Source organism: Lissotriton helveticus, chromosome 5_1 (assembly GCF_964261635.1).
Source record: "Lissotriton helveticus chromosome 5_1, aLisHel1.1, whole genome shotgun sequence".
Lineage (NCBI taxonomy): Eukaryota > Metazoa > Chordata > Amphibia > Caudata > Salamandridae > Lissotriton > Lissotriton helveticus.
In genome coordinates, this window is record NC_136065.1 from 1,067,567,220 (window position 1) to 1,067,579,770 (window position 12,551).

The window sequence follows — 12,551 nt, forward strand, 5'->3', positions numbered from 1 at the left end:
AGCTGTTCAAACAAAACAAAAAACAGAAATAATAGCAAAAAACGGTGTCCTCTTCAAACAAGGCCACTTGTAAGCGTCTATGGCGTTTCGACCACATTCAATTTAAATGGTCATCATCAGGACAAACAATATTTAATAACAGAGCATCCCAAAAATATTTTTTTTCCTTAGTAAATGTGAGTCCGGCTGAGTAAATTAAATTCACTACAGGGAAAATGGGATCCGCGAGAAAGGAGTCAAAGAAACAAAGGATTGTGTAAATATCAATGTAGACTCAAGACAATAGTTCAAGGTCCCATCATTATCATTAAAACCCAAAATGGCTCATTCAGTCAATTAGGAAAAACTTTAACTTTGTGTAACTATGTGTGAGTCTTCCAGACGGGCGCAGTGCAGCCTGTGACAGTGTATCGGGAGTAATGCGGAAACAGGTACAAATACAGAACATCCAGGACAGCAAAGCCTGTGACTGGAGGTGCTGATTGAGGACAATCCTAGTGCTCTAAAGCTCTGATCAGAAACTGGGAGATCCTGTTACTATTTTTTCTGTTGTAAGAGTGACCAAGGGGATATTGCAGGTGTTTTTGTGTTCCATAGGAAAGATCAAAGAGCAGAATTACCTTTTCTGAAAAACCTCCAGAATTTGGCATATTTAGGACTGCATTGGAAACCTGCATGACAGCACTGCCATTATAATGTGGTTTATCTGGGCAGTCAAGGAAGTTTTAAATTAGTGATACTTCCATAATCACTTTAGCCGATCAACAGATTTCAAGTGCTGTATGTCTCTTGCATCAAGAGAGCTACACAACTAAATCCTTGACTGTACTAAGTAAGGAGCTGTCTTGAACAGGATAATAGTTTACACCGATTACTTTTGTTATTTTGATTACTAAAGTGTGCTCAAATTTTCCAAATTGCCATGTTATTGAGGTAATCACACAAATGAAGAATCTAGAGTAGAAGATGACACACTGGGACCATCTGGATATAATGCTTAACTGAACAGCCAGGCGTATGACTTAGATTGATCAGTCTATACACGTCTACAGATGTACTCAGCTATTGGTTTCTGATATTTTGTGATGGGGGCTTAATGGGCACCTAGCTGATGACAAACATATAAAATAAATTGCACTACAAGCAAACTAGGGCCCAGAGTTATGAAAAATTAACACAACGCAGCGCAGCAACTAAATTTGATGCGCTGCGTTGTGTGAAAGGGAGAAAGCAGAACAGCGCCATATCTTCTAAGCTATAGCGTTGTTTTTCTCTTTCCCTGCACTGGTGCACTTTAGGCTGCCATTCTCCAACACACAAACCCTTGCGCACTGGTTCATGGTTGTGTGCGTTGTGTAAGAAATTGTTTTCACACTTTCTATGTGTGCTGTACAATGCAGCATGCATGCAGAAAAGGAAAAACGAGATGAAAGGAAAACATTTCTCATTATATCTGCCTTGTTGGCTTTCCCTCTCTCCGAATGTTTGTAGGTAGGGATTTATGTCAAAACACATGGGTGGTTGCATTGGAATTGCATTGGAATGCTCACGTCCCGCCCATGGAATGCCCTCTCAAAGCAAACTGACACAAAGCAGCGAATAGCACATATTTCCGTTACCTCTAGAAAACAAACACATGCAAATCTTGATTTGCGATGGTAAGTAAATCCCAGCTTAACACTTTGCATCAGCTTTGTATTACAAAATAACACAAACCTGGCACAAAGCATTGGTAGTTCTGGGCCGTGGTTTCCTGATAGCGAAAAGAGAATCTAGGGGAGTAAAAGCAGGGAATTACAGCCCAAATAGGAGACGTGAGTCCTGCCAGAGTAGTTCCAAAGGCAGGTTGTTCCGTAATGAAATCAACTTAGTAGGAATAATAAGCCCGGCAGAATTTCTTACACCCGATATTATAATAAGACTAATAACCCTTCACCATTAGCAGTGCACAGGAACATAAGGAACACTTATGTTAAAGAAAGAAGGGGTCAAACTCAGCAGCAGCTCCTCCTAGAGGGTGTTGGAGCTTCGCCCCTGTTTATTTATTTGGGGTTAAAAAATACAAGACACATACTCACACATGCTTACAATGTCACTCACTCGTGCCCTCAGTCACTATGAGTTGCAGAACGTCACTCGCACATGCACGCACAGAACTCACCATTTATCACAGGCACTAAAAGAAAATCTGTGGATGGCAGACATACGCACTTTACACAACCTGCCTCCCACTGCCATCAATCAGATTGACAGGCTGATGATCTCACAGCCCTGAGGCCAGTGAGGTCATCTGTATAGGGAAGCACTAGTCTCCTTGGCAGAGCTCTGTCATATGCAGTGTGCGTGCATTAGATTAGCACTGCGGCCACCATTAAATGAGGGACACAGCTTTAGTTGCTAAGCGCGTGGTCCCGACTGCCGGAGCCGGGCCACGCCCCTTTATTTTATAGCCGGCACGTGACGACACACGCCGGCGCTAGATGGAGTCCTCCGAGCGCGGGTAGACTGCACCGCTACCCGGCCGGAGGACACTACATTCCTTCCAACCTTTATTAAACAACAAACACAATACTGACAGCGTAGATCTGTTACCAGTTCTTAGGAGAGTCCAGTCCTTGGTTCATCACACCATGAACCCTGCCAGGCGGGAGGACGGAGCCGGATTGCGTCTCAGGTCGTATCTGGAGTGTTCTCCCGGGGAAGATGGCAATGATGGGGTCATTTCTTGTGAGACTTCACCCTCTGGAGGTCTTGGCGGGGTTCTGTCTGGCGTTCCAAACAGCACAGGGGTACCAAGGCCGGACATGTCCGGAGGCTCTGCCGGGATCATCCCATTGTCACCATCCTCTGGTTGATGACGTGGTCTTCCATCCAGGTTGTCCGCTAGCGACTGTTCCGGTGTTCCAGCGTGTACCCTTTTGAAGAACGAGATGTTGTGTGTGATTTCCTCGGTTCCTCTTCTGGCTGTTATCATGGTGCCGGTGCGGCGGATGACAGTCCATGGTTGGTGTTCGAATGTGAGCCGGAACTTGCTCCCAGGGTACCTGTCCTTGAGGTAGACTCTGTCCCCTCTTTGAATGACCGACTTTCTGGCTCGTCGGTTGGCGCTGGCCTGGTCATTGGAACTGGTCCTGTTGGCTAGGACCTTTTGGCATCAATCTGAGATGGGGTTCAGCTCGGGTAATGCAGGATGGTGTCTCTCACTATTCGGCCCATGCTTGCCGGCCCCGGAGCTGCTTCAGTCTTGAGATGGGGTGTCAGACAGTATTCCCTCAGGAAGCTGTATATGGCTCTCTCAAGTGATGCTTTGTCAGCATGCGCAATGCGTATTACTTTGTTGAGAGTGCGCAAGAACCTTTCTACTTCCCCATTTGCTTGAGGCCAGCGTGGGGTCACTTGCCGGTGTTGAATTTCCCAGGCCTTGAGATAGTCTGCAAAGTTTTGTCCATGGAAAGGTGGGCCGTTGTCCGTCTTCACCACTTAGAATATGCCATGGGTCGCAATGGTCTTCTCAAGTTTAGTAATCACTTCCGTGGCTGTCTGGCTTCCTACAATCTCGACCTCGGGGTATTTCATGTAGTCATCAATGATCACCAGGGCATAGCGTCCATCTGGGAGGTGTCTGAATTCCACGCTCACGCCCTCCCATGGCTGTTGCGGGTTTTCTTCAGTGATGACGGGGTGAGGGCGATCTGGTTGGCCCGATGCCTGGTACCATGAGCACGTTCTGACCGTTAGTTCAACCAGGGGATCCATTCCTGGGAACCACACCTTCGCCGGCTCTTAGTTTTCACCATGCCTTGGTGTCCCCTGTGTGCGAGGTCCACGGCTTGTTGAGCAAGGCTTGAGGGGATCACCAGTCGTGGGCCTCTGAGTAGACAACCACTGCTGTCTGCTGAAAGTTCATCTTTGACCTTCATAATGGACTCCAGTACGGCTTTTGCTTGTGGCGTCCGTCTAGTCATGGTGGACTGAGTCGGGCGCCAGTTATTCGATTGGACCGCTCTTATGGCCAGCTGCAGGCATTCATCAGTCCGGGTGGCTTCTACAATGGTTTCAAGGCTCATGGGGAGTGGCCGGGATCTTTCCGATACAAGCCGGACATATTCTTCAGTGTCCTCGGCATCTTCTTCTTCCACTCTAGTGGCGGCCCGAGGATGTCGCGATAAGCAGTCCGCCACATTGGAGGAGCCTGGCTTGTATTCAACTCTATAGTCAAACCCCTGCAGCCGAAGGATCAATTTTTCGATCCTCGGGGAGGCTTGGATGCTGATCCTTGAAACAGGGGGATGAGGGGTTTGTGGTCGGTGGACACGTGAATGGATGGCCGAATACATAGACGTGGAAGGGCCGACAGGCCCAGTGGATGGCAATCGCTTCTCGCTCAATTTGCGAGTATCTCTGTTCCATGTCCGTCAGGGAGCGGCTCGCGTATGCGATCGGGGTCCATTCTATGTTGCCTTCTAACTAAGTGAGCAGGGCTCCTAGCCCGTAAGGGCTGGCGTCCACAGTGACGTTGGTGGATCGGGCCTGGTCGAAGTATGATAGTGTCGTGTCTGCCGACAGGGCTGCTTTGGTATCTTTGAAGGCTTGTTCCTGTTCGGGGCCCCATTGCCACGTGGTGGTGGATTTCATCAGTTCCCTGAGGGGCTTCATGAAGTTGGATAAGTCTGGGACAAAACGGCTGCAGAAGTTCACCATCCCTAGGAAGCTTCTGGTTTCCGAGATGTTGCAAGGTGCTGGGGTTTCCTGGACGTCCTTCCCCTTGTCGGGGTCCGGGGCTACTCCTTTGTCGGAGAACGTGTAGCTAAAGAAACTGATCTTATTCCTCAAAAACGGGCACTTTTCTTTGTGAAGGGTCCGCACGGATTTTTTGATCCTCTGAAGAACCCTGCGAAGTCTGCGGTGGTGCTCTTCCATCGACGATGCATGTATTAGCAGGTCGTCGCTCACATTCAAGACTCCCGGGAGTCCGCTGAGAACTTCACAGATGGTGTTTTGGAATAACTCCGCGGCACTCGAGATCCCGAAGTTAAGGCGTCGGTATCTTCGGAGACTGACGTACGTTGAAAAGTTGGTGATATATCGAGAGTCTGGGTGTAGTGGCAGTTGGTGATAGCCGGACCATAGGTCCATCTTCGAAAACCATTTTGCGCCGTTCAGCTCTCCCAAGATGTCATCGATGGTGGGGGTTAGGTGATGTTCTTTTTCACTGCGGCGTTTGGAAGGCGCATGTCAACGCAGATGCGGACCTGCCCTGGCTGTTTCGGTTTCCGTGCTACTACAATCGGGGACACCCCTGGGGTGGATCCACTGACTTTCTCGATAATCCCTTGTTTCTCTAGTGCCTCTAGCTCTTCTTCGACCTTCTTCCGTAGGTGGAATACGATCCGCCTGTGCCTCAGCACCACTGGTTGGACTGACGGGTTGATGTGGAGAGAGACTTCCTTCCTTTCAGGCATCCAATGCCTTTGAAGACGTCTTCGAATTCCTCCATGATGACCTCCAGTTCCTCCTCTTGTACTGCCATGGCGAATGAGCTTAGCTTCAGCTCCTCTGCTGATTGTCCACTTAGCAGCATTACACTTCCTTCCTTGGTCACCTACACTGTGGTGGGGATTTTGAGGTCCTGGTGCCTCAGCTCAGTCTTGAAGCATCCCTGGAGCGGGATGGGTGTCTTTTGTCCGTATGCAAAAACCCTGATCCTTGCTTCCTGCAACGGCGGGCGCGGACTTAGTTGATTGTACACATTAGCAGCCATTAGTTCGATCGAGGCCCCAGTGTCTATGGTGGCTCTCACATCCTGCTGGTGGATTTTGATTCTGCACTTTGGAAGTCGTCGTCTCTTCCGTCGTGGTTGGCATACTGCAAACACATAATGGACCGGGTAGTCTCCCGCATCATCGTCCATGTCCTCACTGTCGCGTGCTTCAGCTACTGCTTGTACTGCTTCTTTCTGTGGTTTCGTGGACCGGCATACCGCCGCAAAGTGGTTCATATACCCGCAAGCGCTGCACTTCTTCCCTCTCGCTGGGCAGTCTTGCATGCGGTGGGGCGTGCCTCCACAGTAGCCGCATTCCTTTTTCTTGTCTTGCGGTCTTCTCCCTGAGGTTTGGCGCGCTTTGGGCCTCACCACGTTTGCCGTTTCCACTGCGTTGACCTGCTCCGTTTTGATGGGTCGGTGGAGAGCCGCCTCCACGTGGGATGCTCTGGCTTGCGATAGCTCTTTTGACCGGCCCAGGGTTAGGATATCCGCTAGAGACTTGCCATCCTCCTGAAGGATGTTCACTCTGAGTTTGGACGAGTAGCACCCTTCAATTATCTGACCTCGAATTTCTTCCTGTTCATCTCTAAATCCACAGGTACTGGCCAGTTCCTTCAACCGCCCGTGGAATGCGTCTAACGACTCTTCCGCTTCCTGTTTGGCCTGGCGAAAGATACATCTTTCATAGTCTCTGTTCGCCATTGTCTCAAAGTGTGCGTTGAGGGCATTGAGCAGCGTCACATATGTTTTGGGTGTAGCCTCTATCAGGGTTTTGTAGATGCGGTGGATGTCTTTGCCTCCCAGATCGAGGAGTAGGGCCCTGCGCCTTTCCCGGGCTATGCCTGCCCCTTCGAAGTAAATCTGGAGACGGTCAGTCCAGTCCCTCCACCGCGGGGCGAGGGAAGAGGGGGCGCCATCGACTACAAAGGGCTCAATGGCCGGGATTGACGCCATCCTAGCGCAGTTCCAGTCACTCTTCGCGGCACATGCTCGGCCTACCTCCTGGGCTTAGTAGCAGTCGCCTGTTCGAGGGTGACGGAAGCGCAGCCGGATCCTCCCTCTGTAACCTGGGGTGCAGGCCTCACTGCGACGTCCTCCTTTCGTGAAAAGTGGGGCACCCACGAGGCTGGGCTCTGGCCGGGCGTGCAGGGTAAATTCCTCTCCTCTCCAGGCACTCCCTGGGGCTGGGGGTCTTCAACAAACAGGAGCAGACCAGGCAGGAGCACACAGCAGGTCTCTGCAGAAGAGGCAGCTCCCCTGTGGTTATATGGCTCTGATCAAAGGCTCTAAACCACTGCTGGGGACAAAACACACAAATTGATGCACTCCGGCTCTTTACCGCCTCATCGCCAGTGTCATATGCAGTGTGCGTGCATTAGATTAGCCCTGCAGCCGCCATTAAATGAGGGACACGGCTTTAGTTGCTAACCGCGGGGTCCCGACTGCCGGAGCCGGGCCACGCCCCTTTATTTAATAGCTGGCACGTAACGACACGCCGGCGCTAGATGGAGTCCTCCGAGCGCGGGTAGACTGCACCGCTACCCAGCCGGAGGACACTACAAGCTACACCAGGGGTCTCCAACTGGTCGATCGCGAGCTACCGGTAGCTCTCCGAGACCCTGTGAGTAGCTCGTGATTCGTGCGGCAGAATTTAGTAGCCCTTTAGTGTTGTTTGGGATTTTTAGGCATTTTGCTGGCTCTGTTGCCCGCCCTCACCCAAACCAGCTGCTCTGTTTGGCTTTGAGCCTAGCTGGGGCGGGGCAGGCCGGGCTGAAGAGGATGACGTGCCTCTCCTTCCTGTACCTCGTGACCAGGCGTCTATGCACCCCCTGCCTTTCCCTCATGGGCACCGTGCTCATTGTGAGAGTCACGAGTGCAAAGGTTGCTAGTGCTGAGCTGCATTAGGCGAGGCAGGGTAGAGCAGCTGTTTGCCGGTCTTGCAAGCAGTATAGAACTGCTGGGACCCGTGCCATCTGCCCTTTTCAGCAGTACAGCCTGCCACCTAACCTTCACCCAAGAAGCAGGAAAGCCGGCGTGGGAGCACACCCAGAACAATTCTGAACTCTTTAATTATAATTACAGTGGACTGCACGCAAAAAGCACAACACGTTCAAATTTGCAGTTGCTGCCATTTTTTCACAAAAAGCTGTTAATCTGTGAAGGCCCCTTTTTCTGCGCTTTCTTCTTCTCATTCTGCCACTTACTCCGGCTTCCCCTCCCCTCTATCTCCCTGGGGACAGTAGTTATTTAGCCCACTATTCCGGTTATTGTTATCTTGTGAGCCTGGCGCTGTGGTGTAAACCGTTAACAGGATGAAAGAAAAAAAAACTGTGATGCACCTTTAACAGCTATAGGTGGATTTATGTCACTATAGGTTTGTTTTTCTGTGCCACTTGTCAACTGTATGTACATATTATTCTCTCACTTCATTGCCACTGGGCGATGGTACTTCCCATTATGTACATTGGAGTGATAAGTGTTTATTCGGCGAGCATGCTGGTGCCAAGTAGTCAAAAGCACTTGTTAATGACGTGCACATTATCAATTTCCACTTTGTATGTTATAGCAGACTGCACCTTATGGTGGTTTTGTAATGAGATGGCTATCTGCCACTTTGCATATTTTAGTCAACGGCCCAATGAAATGAAGCATGCGCTATCCGATTTGTGTGACTTTGTGGCTGGGTGCCGTAATGCAGTATTTCCTTCGGTTTCTCTCATGCTGGGTGTTAAGTCTGTTGTTCACAAATATCTAATTGTAACCTTTCTGTAGGTTTAATTTTATTTTTATTTCACCATGTTTATATATATATATATACTAATATTGTGCTCATAAAGAAAGTACGGCATTTTGCCTGAAGTATACCAGTAAATGTATTGTAGTATATTTTCTCTTATGATGATGTGGGGCTTATAAGTCACCCTTACTCCAATCATGGTTATATCTTTCGACAAAGACGGCCTTGGTAGAAATGCATCCAGCTAAATAAACTTTACTAGGCTTGAACCTGTAAGATCACTCCTTAATGAACTGCCTTCACTTTATCTCCCTCCGACCTCAGCCATTAACCCCTCCTTCATAGAACAGGCCTGATTTACAATGTGCATATTGTAGAAGTGATTGCTTTCAAACGGACATGTTAGGCCAGGAGAAATTAATGGTGTTGCTAAATTCGATAAATCGGCTAATAATAAATATACCAGCTTGGAGTAAAATTTAGTGCTGGGTTACAATTAGGCTGTCCGGTTTTCGGTTTAAACCGACTCTGCCCGAAATTACACCACTGACTGCAAATCAGCTGACTCGGTTTTAACCGAGTATCGCTGTATTTTTCACATTAGAATCACCACTTGGCCATTTGCAACTTTTGGCCACTTGAGGGCACCAAGTAGTACAAACTCAGCATCCGAGCTTCAGTCCTGGAGCCGAGGGTGGGGTAGGGGGGTAAAATGTGGGAATATCAGTATTTCAGCTTTCCCGAGCTGACTGACCGCCAGAGAAAGGCAGGCGAGGGGGGACGCTGCAGCCGCGAGCTCCCTGACAGCCGTACAAATCATCAGCCGAGAGTGGCGCCGGGGGAGGCCATGCAGAGCAGATGGTCCGCCCTGCTGTGTTTTTAATTGGAAAGGAGGGGTGACATTTGCAGCCACTCAGGTGTGTTTGAAGATACTGACCCTCATTCAGTGCGGGCAGAGTGTGACAAAGGAGCTACAGAGACAGCAACTTCTCTTTTCGAAGCCAGCAGCCGGGGGCGTGAAGAGTGAGCAGACTTTTTAATGGTGCCAGAGGCAAAGCTGCGCCTCCTTTCAAGGGGTTTTGTCGACCAGGAGGTCCTTGTGCTGCTACTGGGGGGGAAACACCAATGACATCGATGTGAATATTGTGGCGCGATGGCATTAACATCGCATGCACTTAAAACGCATGCGATGTTAAAATGCCATTACAACGCAAGGGAATGCGACTTTAATAAAAACGGAAACAGTTACAAAACAAACAGGAAAGGGTTGACACAATACAAAAAACACGGGCTAACATATATTTTATATACATGACGGAAAAAGGGGTGACACAAAAAACAGCTACTCGGGTGCACTATCAGTTTAGCACGCACACGCTAAAGATAACAGAGACCCCAATAAAGCAATAAATTTGCCAGGCCATTTACCAGGCCCGACGAGAAGCTGCATTTAAAAAAACAATACATTTGTATGGTTCTTTGGCAGACGTTGGGGCATTAGGCACGCGCGCACACACAAACAAACCAGGGATGTTTACACTCCTACCTCTTAAAATCCGCATTATCTTGTTTGAATTTGTACTGCTCTCTTCAGATACCTCTCTGGCTGCTCAGAGGCCCAGACACGTGAGTCACTCTGTGGCAGAAAGGTCAGAGGACACGTTGCCATAAGTGCTTCGGGACCCTGTCGGGCGTATGAAGCGCTGTGTAAATCGGTGTCAAAGACATCACGAGACCTAGTGACAAACAACTAGCGCCTAGACATATAAACTAAGCAAGAGCGGCTATTTAAAAAACTCACACATGCACAGTTACAGATGTAACGTGTAAATGCTAGTATATTAGTATGACCTCGCTCCTCATACTGCCGCCAGCAAAAGAAGAAAGACGGAAGACGTGCATTTCTTTAAGAAATAATAACACCTGTTGCCCACGGAAATCAGGAGTTGCATGATTTTTGCTGAATTGCAAGTAGCTGGTCTAGATAATGTACATAAATCATTATTCTACGTATGATATTCAAGGATTTAATTATGCCAGCCAGCTATTAGTTGCCCCATTAAGTTGATACTCAGTGTGTTAAAAGCATGCAATAGGCCATTCTGGCCATCTGTGGGGTATCTCTGCCATTGGCCCGTTCAAATGTCTTTTGATGCTATCAGTATTCTCCCCGGGATATGGCATGGATTATGACACTGATACTGAAAATTCATTTATCAAAGTGCCATGATAATATTACTGAAGGTCATGGCCATTACAAGGCAATTTTATTTATTTATTTATTTATGCATTTTTATATAGCGCGGACTTTACCCGAAGGCATCAGAGCGCTTCACAATAGGAACAAAAATGATACATGATGAGAGCATTACACGAGAACAGATTACAAGAGCAGACGTTAAGTTACATAAGGTAAAAGTGACAATTGTGAGCAAACAAAAATACATGAGGTAGTAAAAATTGAAAGAGATGAATGTGCTTCCAATCTAATATGCTATAACTGTACTGAGCCTTTATGGAGTTTGTACAGGCGGATAATCTGTCCACATACTCTTGCGATATGGTGATGGCATTTCGTTTTTGAGCATTACAGCTGAATTCGTTCTTAGGGAATGCATGCAGTCCTTCAAACACAGGCCAGTGTTACCCGCGCCAGCAAGTGGGAAGTGTTGATACAGACAGTACTGGGATTGTCTGAAGGGCAGCTATTCTAGTGAATCAGCAATTAGAGCCAGTAACTGCTCTAACATTTGGGCGCATCTCCCCAGCTGCACTTGTACGTAACGTAGGGTTGCACTGGAATACCTGAGATTGTAGGACAGAAGGAGGGGGTCACATTAACTAAAATTAGGGCAGCAATCCCATTATCTCTGGTTGTTGCTGCGTGTGATATTTATAAAAGCAAAACAATCTGGACAGTGTTGCCTAGAACATCTGACTGCAGTGCACTGGCGGTTCATGTGACATATCAGGGTGCAGTGCGCGATGGCACCTATAACACGTCTAACTGGTGGCACATGTAAGATCTCAAAGTGCAGTACATTGGTACTGAGTATGGCGTTACGCTACAAAACATTGTTTTTAAAGTGCTGAGATGATACAGGGAACTTCCTTTCCAGTTTTCGTTTTTAAAACATAAAAGGCTACGTCATTTACAATGCCAATAGCTTAAACTCACATAAATGCGAGACCTATTGCATTGCAAATGCTTGTTAAATCTGAGCTGCAGAATCAAAGGACAATAGAAAGTATTTCATGACTTTACTAAGCTTCTGGAATGTAGAGCAGTATACAGTTTCTGAGGGAAAATTGAAAAAGCAATCATAAAAGCAAAGCGTTCCATAAACACCGACAAAACACCGTTTCAGTTGTTTTTTATGGCGCGAAAATGAGTAAACACTGAAAAGCACTGTTTTTTTGAGGTATGGAAATCACTGGTAAACACTGAAAAAACACCACCAGAATTTACCAAAAATAGAAACTGAAAACAGGAAAGCCTAGTTACAATTAACACCCCAAAAAATGCAAGTGAATTACAAAAGTTATCAGCTCAGGGAGCGTGTGTGGGGAGGGGTAGGAGTGACATCAGCTTTGGCAAAGCTGAAGTACAAACTCTATTTAGGGATGAAGCGACTCTAACACAGTTTGCCCGCCCTTTCCTCTCAGATGCGGGGTGAATTCAGATTAGAGCAGAGCAGATAGGTCCTTCAAGTCATGTATTTGAGTTGAGAGCCGCTCGGGAGTGTCATGGACCACACACTTACAAAGTGAAAAGCTAAGAAACAGGCATTCACATTTAAGTTTTTACATTTAAATGTGGCAGGTTCATTGACAGAAATAGGAAATGTAATTAAGGCTAGCTGCACATTTGCTCGCAGCACGCCTTAATTACATTTCCTATTTTCTGTGCAGATAAGATAGTAAACTAACATTATATGACGCATTCCTTTACATGCACTGGCACACAAACTGCTTCCTAGTGCCAAACCAGGCACCGCGTGCTGTGGTGCAAGGGTGCCTGCGTTGCTGACGGAATTGTTTTTGCGCAGG

General features: G+C 47.7%; 1 protein-coding gene across 3 annotated transcripts in view; it reads left to right on the plus strand.

Annotated features, from left to right (window-relative positions):
- POLL (DNA polymerase lambda) overlaps positions 1-12,551 on the plus strand; it is a 163,545-nt gene that overhangs the window by 79,984 nt on the left and 71,010 nt on the right. The gene's annotated exons all lie outside the window — the stretch shown is intronic.